Source organism: Rattus norvegicus, chromosome 13 (genome assembly GCF_036323735.1).
Source record: "Rattus norvegicus strain BN/NHsdMcwi chromosome 13, GRCr8, whole genome shotgun sequence".
Lineage (NCBI taxonomy): Eukaryota > Metazoa > Chordata > Mammalia > Rodentia > Muridae > Rattus > Rattus norvegicus.
Window position 1 is genome coordinate 68,626,006 of NC_086031.1, and position 15,771 is coordinate 68,641,776.

Here is a 15,771-nt window from a genome sequence, read left to right on the forward strand (position 1 = left end):
CTACCTGTCTGGACAGACCCTCCAGTTAAATGGGTAGGAAGGCGCGTCCATCTAGTGTGCTGGAGCTTGGAGGGGTGGACAGTCACATTCTAGTTCCACTCTCACACTCAGCCTTGTAGAGACAGCGTTGGACCAATATTCAGTCAGCATATTTGTTCTTTTTAATTTTTTTTGTTTTTTTTTTTAAAGATTTATTCATTTATTATATATAAGTACACTGTAGCTGTCTTCAGATACACCAGAAGAGGGCATCGGATCTCATTACAGATGGTTGTGAGCCACCATGTGGTTGCTGGGAATTGAACTCAGGACCTCTGGAAGAGCAGCCAGTGCTCTTAACCACTGAGCCACCTCTCCAGCCCCCTTTAATTTTTTTAATTAGACAAAATCCTTTCCTCTCCTCTGATTTATCTCTATTTTATGTGAATGGGGTTGTGTGTGTGTGTGTGTGTGTGTGTGTGTGTGTGTGTGTGTGTTTTGGCTACCTGCATGTCTTTGTCCTACACGTGTGTTTGGTGCCCATGCAAGTCAGACCTCCCAGAACTGGAGATGGTTATGAGCTGCACGTGAGTACTGCAAATCAAGCTTGGCTCCTCTGGAAGAGCATCCGGTATTCTTTTTTTTTTTTTTTTTTTTTTTGGTTCTTTTTTTTTTTTTTCCGGAGCTGGGGACTGAACCCAGGACCTTGCGCTTCCTAGGTAAGCGCTCTGCCACTAAGCTAAATCCCCAGCCCCGCATCCGGTATTCTTAACCACTGAGCAACCTCTCCAGCCCCCTGCCAATATCTTTATTTTGTGTGTGTGTGTGTGTGTGTGTGTGTGTGCGCGCGCCGTGTTAATAAAAACACCAAAAAACACCAAAACTGTCCTTTCACTCTTTCATTGGCTCTCTACAGGAGACAATAGTTCCCTTTTCACTTTCTGCTACCTTTTCTCAGAAGATTCAGTTGTTGATTCCAATTACAAAAACAAGCAAAAACAAACAAAAAAACCAAAAAACAAAAAAATCCCTAAATATTGGCAGTACAAAGATCTTTGGGCCCACAGATCTCCAGGGAAACCAGGAATGTTAAGCACTCAGGCCGGCCCTCACAAAAGAAAGGTTGTATAATCTGCTTTTCCACCCAGAAAGGAATTGGAAGCAATTAACAGCCTGATAATCTGTGGTATCTGTTGGGCCAGGACAAATGAAGCTCCCACAGCCGGGGACCAGAGGTGGCTAACAGTCTAAAAGACCCTTCAGTGTCTGTATAGCCAGAGACTTCCCCAAGATTCTTCAGCCAGGACCAGGAACAGCTAACAGCTCAAATGTCCTCTACACTGTATAAGGGAGACCAGGCCAGATCCTTCTGTAGGCCCCGATGCTAGCACAGGTTGTATCTCTCTAAACCCATCTTGAAATGACGTGTACTTTGAGTTGAGTTTCAATGTAATTCTGGCTCCTTGTGCACTGAGGACTGCATTCCACCAGGAAAATTTCCCACCAACTACACTGTGTTTAAACATGCTGACAGTAAACCACCGGGCCTCAGACTCCCGGAGTTTGATCCGGTCTGAGGAAGTCAGGCTGAACAGAATTTTTATTCTCACTTATTCAGGATTCAGTGACACCCATAGAGACTCTCCCATACACACACCTCTCCACACCTAACTTTGAGCACATCTTTGTACATTTTAGTACTTGGTTGACTGAGGCAGGAGAATCATACATTCCAGCCCAGTCTGGGCGGAAAGGACTTCTCAGAAAAACCAAAATAGAGTCAGCAATATGGCTCAGTGGGTGTCTTAGTCAGGGTTTCTATTCCTGCACAAATGTCATGACCAAGAAGCAAGTTGGGGAGGAAAGGGTTTATTCAGCTTACGTCCACGTTCCTGTTTCATCACCAAAGGAAGTCAGGACTGGAACTCAAGCAGGTCAGGAAGCAGGAGCTGATGCAGAGGCCATGGAGGGATGTTTCTTACTGGCTTGCTTCCCCTGGCTTGCTCAGCTTGCTCTCTTATAGAACCCGAGACTACCAGCCCAGGGACGGCATCACCCACAATGGGCTGGGTCCTCCCCACTTGATCACTAGTTGAGAAAACGCCTTACAGCTGGATCTTATGGTAGCATTTCCTCAAGGGAGGCTCCTTCCTCTGTGATAGCTCCAGCTTGTGTCAAGTTGACACACAAAACCAGCCTTACAGTGGGTAAGGGTGAGCTGCCAAGCCTGCAGGCCTAACCCATATGGTGAAAGGGGAGAACCCTCTTCTGAAAGTTGTTCCCTAACCTCCACACATGTGCTGTGGCATGCATGTCCACACCTATTGTACAAAGACACACACCATAGGAACGTAAAATACGAAGCAACCAAAGCAGGAACAAAGCAAAGCAATATAGAAAGGACGCTGGTAAACCGCAAATGTTTGCCCAGGGCTTGAGAGTAGCCAACACCTTTAGTAACTTTCCTGAGACTGAGTATAGCAGAAACTGTCCTGGCAGAAGCAAAGACACTCTAGACACGTGTTCCCTGACCACCTCTGTTCGGAATGGTGAAACAGTGGGCTCCGAGGAATTAGAATTTCTCCAAAACAGTATCATGCTGAGAGAAGGTCATCGGAAGTCTAGTGCCAGCCTGAGGAGAAGGAGGAACTCATCTCTTTCTGAGAGTTCACGGGCTGGAGAGATGGCTCAGTGGTTGAGAGCACTGTCTGCTCTTCCAGAGGTCCTGAGTTCAAATCCTGGCAACCACATGGTGGCTCACAACCATCTATAATGAGATCTGATGCCCTCTTCTGGTGTGTCTGAAGACAGCTACAGTATACTTATATATAATAAATTTAAAAAAGAGAGAAAGAGTTCACGGAGTACGGACAGCATTGTCCAGGACAGGCTAGATCCAGACAGTGGTGGGTCAGCGATGATCAGCATCACACTCGACAGGACCGCTCTGTTATGCAGACCTCTTACCCCGAGGATGGAGGTGGGGTCACCATATTTCTCTATTTGTTCCTTTTCCTAATGTGGCCACATTGAATACAACTCTTCCTCCACTATTACTAGTCTCTTTAACTAGCATATTGAAGATGGTGGCTGATTATCCTGGTTTACAGAGAGGAGAACTGAGTCTCAGGGAAATAGAGGAAGATAAACCAAGGTGGACGAGGGTTCCGATTTAGTGTCTCTCTCTTTCTCTCTCTCTCTCTCTCTCTCTCTCTCTCTCTCTCTCTCTCTCTCTCTCTCCACAGACAGACAGACAGACACCACACACACACACACACACAGAGTCATTCTTTCCTCTCTCTGCACAGGGAAGAGATAGTACAGCATTCTGCCACTCTATGTGTACCAAGATGCCAAGAAAATGTAAGTCAGGTTTATGGGGGAGAATACATTGAAGCTGTCAATTCGGTAGGAGAGAAGGGCTCAGCTTATTTGCAAACTGTCTTCGGGCCATCTTCCATTGGTAGGAGGAGAACAGATTGCAGCAAAAGAGAATTTCCCCTCACATCAAATGCAAAAACATCTCCTGGTTTCCCACTGTCTCCTCATTTCGTCTGCAAAATGTCCTTCCTGCCTAGGAGCAGCTTGGCTGTGAGGTTGAAGCAGTCACACCACTCCCATTTTTTCTAACTCATGGAGACTGTTTCCCTCCCATGAACATCCTGCCCATCACTGCAGTGCTGTGTCCTATGGCTGAAGCAGTACGCTGCAGACCCCTGTTAGCTCAGGAATTCACAGTGGCCTCATAGGTCACCTGAATTTAATGTTCCCCAGACCTGGGAGTGCAGGGCACCAAGTCATGAAACCTTGACTTCAAGCTCAGGTCTTATGTTATTTTCTTTCATCAGTGTCTGTAATTTCTAGACGTGCTGCCATGCTGTGTTTCCTCACACAGAGTCTTCTGGGTTCATAGTGACTTCCCGGCATGAACAGACTTTGCCTCTGGGACCCTATGGCCACCATCTGTCATTCCCTCCCAATGGTCCCAGCCTCAGCTCTTTCCTTCCTGGTTCTGTGGCCTGAGTTCAGTGTGCAAACCCACAGAATCTGTCTGGTAAGCTTCCTGCTTGGGGTGGGGTGACTCAGCACCAAGGTGGTGCCCGCTATTTTCCCAGCCTCAGGCGGCAGAGAAAGTGGGTTGGGAAACAGGTCCTGCTAATGGGGTCCAGCTGAGAGCTCCCTTTCCCAGTGAGCCTGGCAAATGTCACTGAGCTCAGGGAATGTCCTGAGGAATTCTCAGGTCCACCGCTCATTTCCTAGTTCCTCTTCCCCTCCTCACCTCTGGCGGAGGATCAGAGCGGTTCACACACAGCTCCGCTTTGCCCTGGGCCTGCCGTTTTCAGGGTCCCAGCTAAGGGCTGAACATTTTTGTCTCCTACGTTCAAGTTCATATATTGAAGGTTTTATCGCCAAGGTGATGGCATCAGAAGGTGGGGGCCTTTGGGAGATGTTCTGGTTCGGAAGAGACCGTGAGGGCGGGGCACCCATGATGGGATTAGTGCCTTCATAGGAAGAAGGCGTGAGACACAGTGGAAGGGGAAGAGATACAGCCTGAAAACAGGAAGTCCCCCGTAGTACACCACTCAGCCTGCCCACCTCCAAAACTGTGCTAAACAAATGTATGTTGCCAAGGCAACACAGTCTATGGTATTTTGCTGTAAGGGCCTAAAACCAAACAGGCTCAGGCAGGAAATGAGTCTGGTGGGGGAGGATGCACAGGTAGCGGGTCAGTCTGGACAAACTCTGCGCAGCAGCTCCAGGATCACCAGAGTAAAGGCATTGTTGCTAGCAAGGGCAGACTGTGGTTGACTTTATACTTATCCCTGACTCTTCCTCTTCTTCCTCTTCTCTCCGTCCCAGAACAGAAAATACCAGACTCTGGTACAGGTTCTACCACTGCCCGGGTACTAAGGGCCTTACTTTCTATCTTAGGGAATCCCCTGACCCACACCTACCTGAGAATGGATGCTCGTTCCACCCCTTAAATATCAAGTGCCAAGCCCCTACCTCATGCAGGCTCTTCCCAGCAGCGGGAAGCTTAATAAGATAGGAGCAATCCTGTCAGCCTAGAACCTATTCAAGGCAAAGAGACGATCACCAAGGAGATACCACTGACCGCGATAGATGACAGAATGTTGAAATAGACAATGACTTTGAGGAAAACTGTGATCGGAAAACCTCCCTCCACAAGGTGAGCAAACATCTGGAAGAATTGGGAGAGAATAGAAGCAAGAATGCATTAGAAAGTCACAGTATGTAAGTAAAGCAATTGTCGTCTCTGGGCTTTCCTAAAGTCCAAGATGGCATAGTGGCTGGAAAGCACGCTAGAACAATTTAACTCCCATGGGAGCTCAATGTTAGGGTCCTGAGAGGAAAGGGGTGGAGGGCAGATTAGAAGTAAAAGATCTGGTCCCTCTGAGGATGTGACCATCTTGGCTCCAGTTTTAGAGATGCTCTCAGAGATACGCCCATCCTTTGTCATCTTTAAACTGGAATGCCTACTAAAGGACAGGGGTGCCCAGTTTCTAGGAGCTTAGGATGCAACCATTCCCTTCCTCATACCCTAGGCCCTGGGAGTGCTACATCTTCAGCCTGTCCTTCTTTGAGACCATGTTGGCTATAGTCCACCCTGCTTGCTATTTCGCTTGTCAGCTGTATCCCCTTGGAAGCCCAAGGAGGCCTTAAAATCACAGCGTTTCTGCATATGAGATCCCTCTGTACTAGTGTCATATGGTGCATGGCTTCAACACACGGCCATCCTTCAGAAAGCTCAGGGGTGAGGTCCGTTGACAGTGTTGGAAGCCCAGAAGCCCAGCAAGGTGGAGTACTGTGGGGCTCAGTTTCAGATCGACCCTGGGCAGCTTTCCTCAGAGCCAAGTACACTGGATGGGAAGTCTAATTCTCAGGTTTGATAGGTTCTGTGAGTGTGTGTGTGTGTGTGTGTGTGTGTGTGTGTGTGTGTGTGTGTGTTTGTGTGTGAAAATATAAGCTAATTCAAGCCCAATTAAAAAGTACATGAAGGCAGATTTATTATGACAGCTCTCAGGAGAGTTCACTGGTCCCAGGGAGCCAGCCTTGTAGACTAGGAGACAGAGAGGAGGATGGAGATAAAGAACTTGGGCACACAGGACAGGGAGAGAGAAATACAGAGAGGGGTGAGGGAGGAAGAGAGGGAGGGAGAGAGAGATGGAGGTGGTGGTGTGTGTGTGTGGGGGGGTGCGGGGAGAACCAAAATGTCTGGGTTGTATAGTGATGAGAAGAGCCTCTGTGAGAGGGGAAGCCCAGCTCCTGGGACTGAGGGATGCTGGGAGAACGTGGAGGCCAGGTCTGCTTTGGCACATTAAATAGGCACCTCAGCTGCTTGTCCCTGAACCCTAACAGGGTTCCCACCTGCTAAAGTCCCAATGATCTGAGTTTTGTGCCTCCTGAGTTCTGATCTGACATTGTGGAGGTGCATGACTTCAGGGGGACTGGTTGTTTTTCTGTTTTTTGTTTTGTTTTGTTTTAACTTCAGTGAATTGTCTAAGAGCTTTCAGGGACATAGACTGGAAAATCTGCTGAGTTGGGGGCACAGATGAGAGTGGCATCATTACAAAGACATCAGCATTTGCCGGGAGGGAGCAAGGAGACAGTGTAAGTTGTCACCTGTGTGATGCCTGTGTCACCTCAGGCCCCTAAGAAAAACAAGGCAGAATTAAACAAATCCCACAAAACCAAACAACAATAACAAAGATATAAAGTCTCAGTATATAGCCCAGGCTAGTCCTGGATTGCTTAGCTTACTGCCTCAGTCTCCCAAGTGCTGGGACTACTTCTGAAGTTGGTTCTCTTCTTCCAACATGGATTCTATGGTTGATATTCAGACTCCCAGGCTTCTGAGGTAATCCCACCAGCCCATTTTCAGTCTGATACTTGCTTGTTCACGCTGTTGTAGCTCAGATTGCCCTAGAATTTCCCATGTAGCCCAGCTGGCTTTGAACTCCCAGGAGTGCAATGGCCTCGCCCCCTCTTGACTACTGGGATTAGAAGAATGAGCCACTTTGCCTCTCTTATAACTAGTATTATCTATCAGTCTGTCTGTCTGTCTGTCTGTCTGTCTGTCTGTCTGTCTGTCTGTCTGTCTGTCTGTCTGTCTATCCATCCATCCATCCATCCATCCATCCATCCATCTATCTATCTATCTATCTATCTCTTTTTCTTTCTTTAAGACAGGGTTTCTCTGGGTAAAATATACTTTCCATTGAGATTCAGCTTTGAAATCCTGATTTTCCTGCCGCCACCTCCCAAGTGATGGGATTAAAAGTATACATGCACCACCATGCCCAGTTTAGGCTTTGTTTTAATTCCCAGTATAGTTTAGGGCCAAGAAGTCTACAAGTCCGGGGGAATTCCCAGTAGCTGAGGAAGATTAAGCCAAGAAGACCCTTGAGGTGGTATTATAGGCACACTGGGTATGTATTAGCTGCATTTAGCCATGATCTGGGTGCATGACTACTCAAGGCCTGAGCCCGACCTAAGTGTTTCAGAAAGAACTTCCAAGTCAGATAGACGCGTTTTTAAGTCTATTTTTGTTACATTTAAAGACCTGTTCTGTGTGTGTTGGGGTGGGGAGTGTACGTGCCATGGGTACGAAGGTCAGAGGACAACTTTTGGAAGCTGGTTCTTTCCTTCTACCATGTGGGTCCCAGAGATGGAAGTCAGGTCATAAGGCTTGGCAGCAAGTGTCTGTCCACTGAGACACGCTGGGCCCTAGACCTGCTTTTAAATTCTGCCTCCAGGGCTGGACACAGAGCCCAGTTGGTACAGTGCTTGCCTATCTCTCACGAAGCCATGGGTCAGTCTACAGCATAGTATACGTCTGGCATGGCGGAGCACACAGGTAATCCTAGTACTCGGGGAGCAAGAGGAACAGGAATCCAAGGTCATCCACAGCTACTTAGTGAGTTTGAGACCTCATCTCACAGCAACAAAAACAATCAACAGACAAACAAATAAAAAAATAATGGCTAGACTTGGTGGCACACACCTTTAATCCCAGCACTTAGGAGGCAGAGGTGGGCAGATCTTTGTGGGTTTGAGGCTAGCCTGGTCTCGTGAGCTCCAGGACAACTCCTCCTACCCCCTCTACCCCCTTTTAGCAGGTCACTTTTCTTTCCTGTGCCTTGGTTCGCTGATCTGTAAAGTGATATCTGCATAAGCAGCTTCAGGGTTGTTCTGTAATCAAATAATATATTCAGTGGAAAAGGCTGCCATGCGCTCAGTCAACCATCTTAAAGGCTTCCTTGATTTTGATTTTTTTTTTTTTTTGAAACAGAGTCTGGTTATATAGCCCATGCTAGCCCTGAATTTACAATCTGAACTCATGGATAAGCATGATTAAAATTATCAAGAGCATGTTATGTCATGCCTCATGTGCCACCAGGGCCCACTTCAGGCTTCTTTGTGTTTAAGAACTATGTGGGAAAAAAAAAAAAAACATTTCAAGGCAACTAATTATAAAAAGTTGTCAGTGATTTTCTCTTTCCATTTACAGTCTTATTTGTGGCCAAGGTAAACCTAAAAAGTATTTCTTAGATTTTGGAGGCCATCTGATGTGAGAATCCCCTCCCAGCCCTGGTAGTCCTGGGCTGCCTATCAGGGATACAGTGTGAGAAGTCTATCCTTAAGCAGTTTCTGCCTTGTGCAAATATCATAGGTCACATTTGCACAAACTCAATTGGTATAGCCTACTGCACACTGAGACTACTCTGTGAGTCTATAGACACATGGTGTGGCCTATCGTTTCCACGGTCACGAAGAACAAACAACCTCCTCACAGGGCTCTCTATCCCTGGATAAATAGCTATAGGCAATTAATGGTTGCTGAGAGGAGAATCAGTCTTCAGGGACGAGCCCATGTTAGGTTATCCAACCCTAAGAGGCCACACATATGAGCAGCACTAAATGAACTCAGGAACTCAGGAGGTTGGATTTATAAACACACACACACACACACACACACACACACACACACACACACACACACACACACGTAACTGTAACAATGAAAGAAAGAGACCGTGAGTTTGAGAAGGGGCGGCTCAGAGGGAGTTGGGGGTGGTGGCAATGTGAATACAGTACTTGTATGTGAAATTCTCAAACAACAACAACAACAACAACGATCTCAGTGTAATCAAGCCTGTGAGGAAATGATGCAACTAAGAGACAAAGGGCCAGGTGTGTGTGGCCCGCAGCTGTAATCACAGCTGTAATAAGGCTAAGGAAGGAAGGTTGAGAGTTTGAGGCCAGCATGGGCTCTGCAGAGAGACTCTCAAAACAAAGAGCCAAAAGCCAAGAAAGAGTTGTATGAGGATGATACTGGCTTGCCATATTGTTTACAGAAAATATCTGTCTGTCTGTGTATCTTATGTGCGTATCTATGTCTATCTATCTGTCTATGTATCTACCTACAGATCTATGTCTGTCATTTATCTATCTCATGTACCTATCTGTCTAATGTATCTCTGTATCTGTCTGTCCATCTACCTAGTTATTCTTCTCTCATATATTATATCTCAGCTGTAATGCTTGTGGTGTCCTTGACCCCTCTGGCTCCTATAATCTTTCCTAATGCTCGGCTGCTCCTCTCAGCTGCTGGATGAAGCCTCTCCAATGATGATTATGTTAAGATCCAGTTAGAAAAAAACCTTTTACATATAAAAGTAATGCACTGTAAAAATGATAAACTGTTGTATATTGACTGCCTAGATTGAGAACACGATCATTTATCATTATGATTGAATATGATTCTCTACCTGTGCTGTATGGGTTTTTAGGCAGCTTATTCTACAGCAGATTTCTGTGTAGCAGCATCATTAGAGACTTGGGACACTGTCTTCTCCTATGATGTCACTGGGTGATGGGATTTTTCCTCTCTTTATTATTTTGTCTTTGGGGATTACTAGTTTATTTGAGACAAGGTCTCATACATCTCAGACTGGCCTCAAACAGAAAATGAAGCCAAGGAAGACCTTGAATGCCTGATCCTTTTACCTCTTCTTCCCACACGGGGATTGAGGCCAGAGCTTCATGCATGCTAGGGAAGTGCTAACTGAACTTCTCCCAGCCCTCATCTCCTTATATAGCTGGAAACGATCCTGCCTGTCAGTGTCAAGTGCTGGGATTATGGGTGCCACCACACCCACACCTGGCTTCTCTTTATAACCTTGTGGGATCAGGAAGCATTGTGACAGATTGTAGATTGCTTGGAACAGCATCTGCCGTCATCAGAGAGAGAGAGAGAGAGAGAGAGAGAGAGAGAGAGAGAGAGAGAGAGAGAGAGAGAGAGAGCGCCCAATCACTTACATACACACAACTCTGAAGTTCACATTTTGTTAAGAAAATTTCCTGGTGCCTTAATCACAGACCTCTTCTAATTCAGTGGTAACATCCGTTACACTGAAAGTTCTGCCTGCCACTCCATTTTCCTGCTTCATAAATTATTATGTTTTGGAACCAAGTTTTCTAAGTGCCACGTTTAAGATACTTTTTTCTATTTTCTTTCCCCAAGGGTTTCTTGTTATTATTCACCTGATTGAAAATCACTATGTCCTCTTTAGAGGCCAATTTCTCGTGTTTCAGCCTGAGAGAGACAAGATCCTGGACTTCAGTGTTGATCTCCTTTAAGCTGCCCCTCTGGGGAAGGCAGCAACAGCACAGCTTCTGCTGATGGGCTCCGTGGAGATAACAGTGACTAACGGAAGCAAGAGTGTCCTTGGGGATGTGAAGCATTTGCATGAAGAACTCATTTATATGTTTATAAGTTATGGAGCACAATAAGAAGTCTAAATACGTGGTTTAATGATTTTTTTAAACATGTATAAGTAAATATAAATTTATTTGTTATATACTTGTTTACAATAATTGCATATGAGATAGAACATGCATTACATAAATGGCAGGAAGGGATGGTTCACAACTGAGTTTTACAAAGGCATCCAGGAACTAGAAAGAGCTAAAACCATTCATTTATTCGTTTCTACCCAAGAAAGATTTGATTACTGACTGTAAGTTAATCTACCAGGCTTAGGGAATAGAAATAAAATATGTGTGGTATGATCCTTATAGAACTTACATTCTAGGGAGAGAAAAAAAATTCATAAATAACAGGATGGCACTCTGTGGCCCACTGAAAGGAAGGACAGGTTAAGAACTACTGATCTGTGGGAGCTGGAGAGATAGTTCAGTGGTTAAGAGTATTGGCTGCTCTTTCAGAGGACCTGTGTTGGAGTCCCATCACCAATATGGAGGTTCACAACCATCAGATCTCCAGTTCTAGGGGATATGATGTCCTCTTCTGGCATCCATAGGCACCAGGCCTGCATGTGGTACACAGACAGACAGGAAGATACAACACCCATTTACATAAAAAAAATCTTAAAAAAAATAACAGCAAAAACCAACCAGTCTTGCATACACGCATGCACGCATGCACGCATACACACACACACACACACACACACACACACACACACACACACACATACACACACACCCCTGTAATCCTGTCTCAGGGGCACACAGTGAATTTTAGGCCAACTTGAGCTACATAGTGAGGACTTTTCTTTTGATTACATTTTATTTTCCAGTTTATTATATGTGTCCATGTTCTACATGTCATGTTGAGAGTGTGGAGGTCAGAGGACAACTGATGGAGTTGTCTACTCTGTAGGTTCTGGGACTTGAACTCAGCCATCAGGCTTGCTAGAAGGTGCTCCCACCCCCTGAGCTATCCAGTTGGCCCAGCGAGACTCCCTCACAGACACAACAATAAGTGAATGAATGACTACCTACAGGTGTAAAGTGGCCATCTAACTAGACTAGACTCTCCCTGGGTTTTCCTTTCCTAGGTGTATCACCTTCTGCAAAAGCGACATCAAGAATGTTATTCGCACCAGGCATTTTGGTTCATGCTTTTAATCCCAGCCCTCAGAAGGCAGAGGCAGTCAGAGCTCTGTGAGTTCAAGGCCAAGGTCTACAAAGAGAGTTTCAAGACAGCCAAGAACACACAGAGAGACCCTGTCAAAAAAAGGAAGAAAAAAAAAAGAAAAAAGAAAAGAAAAAGGAAAAAGTTATTTGCAACCCAGAGTTACATTTAACCATCAAAGGCCCCCTGCTTCTTCCTTTAGAACCTTAATAGGGTTCTAAACTCTGAATGAAGGAAACTTTCTCTCCTTTCTAGCTCCCAGTAGGTAGGATAATGCCAGCTCCCTAGAAACAAAAAGCTAATCTGTCTGGCCAAATGTGCGTCCTTCCCCAGGACAGAGTCTCCTGCAAATCACAGCTCATTCCTTTTCAAGACCCTGCACCCTGAAAGCTACAGAAAAGCAAGCTGGTGACCTTTTAAGATTTGTAAATCTCCAATAGGATATTGCTCGGGGGTTTTATCTGAGACCCGGCTTTTGTTTGTGGACTTTCCTACATGCATATCTGTTGCTTAAAAATGCAAGCAATTTACACAATCCCGGGCTCCAGTCCCTACACTTCAGAACAAGGCGGCATTGTGCAAGCAGCACTGTGTCTAGTTTTGAATCCGTCTTGTCCTAGATTTACCTATGGAAGTGGGCAGTATAAAGAAGGGGCGGCTTGTTAAAATTTTTACAATTCAATAACAAAGCTGACATTCAAATCTATAACTTATTTGTGGGTCATTGCTCTCCAGGCACCAGATTAGATATGGTGTGTGCATGCTGTACTATCTGGATGCCTGGGTTTTGAGCTGACCAGTGCTTTCTGTTGCTAATTCTAGGGAGTGTCACATCCTTACTGTTAAGGCCAATTGTGCTTTAGAGAAAAACATGTCCTTCAATTGAATAAGAAGGTATAGTAATGGTTTGAGGCTAAAACTCAAATAAATGAAATTTTAGATTTTTTTTTTCTTCAAATTTTAGGTCATAGGTATCATTTGGAGGGAGAATCATGTCATAGTCAATAGTAATTAACAAAAATTATCCAGGTGTGGTGGTGCATGCCTTTAAGCATTCAGGAGGCAGAGCCAGGCGACCTCTGTGAGTTTGAGGCCTGGCTGGTCTACGTAGCAAGTTCTAAGCCAAATGGGAACACTACACAGTGAGACCCTGTCTCAAAATAACTAGCTAATTAACTAAACCAAAACAACAGTAAAAAGAATTAAAATTCCAGGTGGCCAGATGTGGTGGTGTATGCCCTAAGTGGAGTCTTATTGGTTGTCCAAGGAGATTCAAAATTGGTTCATGGGAAGCTGTTGGCTCCTCTTTTGCACAACCTGTCACCCTACCTTCACTGGTCCCTCTGCTCTTATCTTGGCCTTGATGGGGGAGGTGGTATCCTCCTCTCCTGAGAATCTGGGTGGAGTGGACTTCAGGTCACAGTCTTCTAAGGTTAGGAATGAGTTAGTGGTGGAGATCTCCCTAGACAACATGCCTCTGGCACTCCCCCAGCGATCGCCTGGGAAATGCCAGAGAAAGGAAAGACCTGAACCAGAAAAAGCCAGGCTTGCTTCCCAGGGAGTCGTTAAATATTTATGGGATTCCAGGCCCAGGATTTATACCCACTGCTGAGTTGTTTTTGTGGTCCATACTCAAATACATTACTAGTCTGTGTCTTTCTGTCTTCCGAGACTGTGTAACACTGGTCCCTTGCCTTGGCAGAGGACAGCTGGCACTCGGAAAGACTGAACTATGAGGCTTTTCCTCATAGTTAATTGATCTAGTCATCCAGAACTTAAGCGCAGGTCTACTAAGCTTCAGAATCAGTCCTGGGAAATGCCAGCTGTCTAGGGCTCTTCTTTCTGGGCACAAAAGTACTACTAATTCTATTTTAGTGTAATTGTTACCACATGGCTGCTATCTGTTCTCATCATAGACCACAAGGGGCAAGTAAGGGTTGGGGTCAGGCCTTCACCACTACATAAAGCACCTTTCTTGTAGGTTCTGCTCTTGCTTCAGCCCACCCCAGACACACACACATGCCAGATCCCTCTCTCTCTCTTTAAAGACACAATTGAAATGTTTATATGTGAATTTTTATATACAGTCTAGTCATTGTATCAAGTGTGCACTAAAGCTCAGCATTTGCCTAGAGGAAACAAGGAAGTGCTGTTGGGGCTCCTTTAAGAGCTTGTTTATGTCTTTAGCTGGCCCACTGCCTTCTGTTGTTCCAGCCATTTTTATGACACAAGTAGACTTGCCCTTCTGATCCTTGTTTTGAATGTCTCACATGAGAATAAATGTCTCATCCTTTTCCCAGTCAGTGGGGACAAATGTGCATGTTAGTTTAGGCCTCTGTATCTGCTCAGCCTATGCCTTGAGCCAGGCCACCTTCTCAGCGCTTCTTTGGCTCAAATGCACCAGAACGTTCTCCTCAGGGATGCGAACCTGAATTCTTCAGGAGCACATAATTGCAAACAGGAGGGGGAAAAAAAAAGGGCAGCAGCTGCCTTGAAATGCAGTAGACAAATTCTTGGGGAAGATCAGGAAAGCTAGTTGTCTGACTACAGTGTCACTAACAGCAGAACAACCTGGGTCTACCCAGAGAGAAGATGGTTGGACAGTCCATCTACGCTTAGGCTGACATCAAAGCCAGTGTCTTTGATTTCCCTCTCTCTCTGTTTTTCTTTTTTCTTTTCTACCAATCTGCCAGGAAGTCTGGTTGGTAGTCCCTCCTTCCCAGCATGCCCTTTTGTCCTTCTCTTCTTTCTGTTCCTGCTATGTCAACTGTAGCCAAGTCTCTGCCAGGGCTCACCTAACCAACTAGAACATCTCCTCCCACTAAGTTCAGTGTATATGTTTTTAAACATTGAAACAGGATTTCTTGTAACTTAGGCTAGATTCAACCTCAACACGTAGTTAAGGATGACCTTGAACTTTTGCTCCTCTAGTCTCTACCCTCCAAGTGCTGGTATGCTCTTGCTCAACACGAGACATTCCTGGGTAGGGCTTTGCTGGGCACTATGGGAGACACCAGAGGCACACGTGGATCGTAAGAGTTTGAAAATGTGGCAGGTCGGGATCGAGATGTGTCATAAAAAGAAAACATACATCTGATTTTATAGGCATGAGAAAGAACAACTTAAAAGAATTGTTTTAAGTGGGTCTCCTAGAGATTTTAAATCCTAGACATGGATCAATATTTGTGCTGGACAGGGCTGGTCAGGCTCATCAAAGACACTTGCTGTGTGTATTCGTACTTGTTTACTGAACCAATGTTCTTTCTAGTCCTTTCTGTTTTCACTTCGCAATATGCCAAAGATAAGTGGCTTTTAGAATTTTTCAACTGTTCTTTCCTTGTTCCATCTGTTTTGAATCAGGAGAAAAACAAAGCAAAGCCCAATAGCACTACCACCACCAATATCAACAGGAGAAGTCCCCTGAGCCTTCAAGGCCTTTATCGACAAGCTAGGAAGGCTTGTGAGGAGGATTGGAAACAAGTGGGGAGGCTTGGGAAAGGGCTGGCCGATTCTAGCTGGCATTGAGATCTGTCCTAGGAGTTAGGAGGTGACCCAAATCACATTCCCAGAATGATCCTGACAAAAAAACCCCGCAGTAACATCAAGAAAACAAGACAGGAGGGTGCACGCTAGGACCTGCTCTTGGCCAATCTTGGTGTAGTACTCACACAAGTCAAGTTCCTAAAGGGCACATCTCCTCACCCACACTAACAGACAGAACAAGGGGAGTAATTGTGGGAGCTGGGAAAGACCCTAAGGGTCTGTCTTTCCAACTCTCTTCTTAATGGAATTAAAATCTCAAACTAGGAAGGAGAAAGGGATTGTTA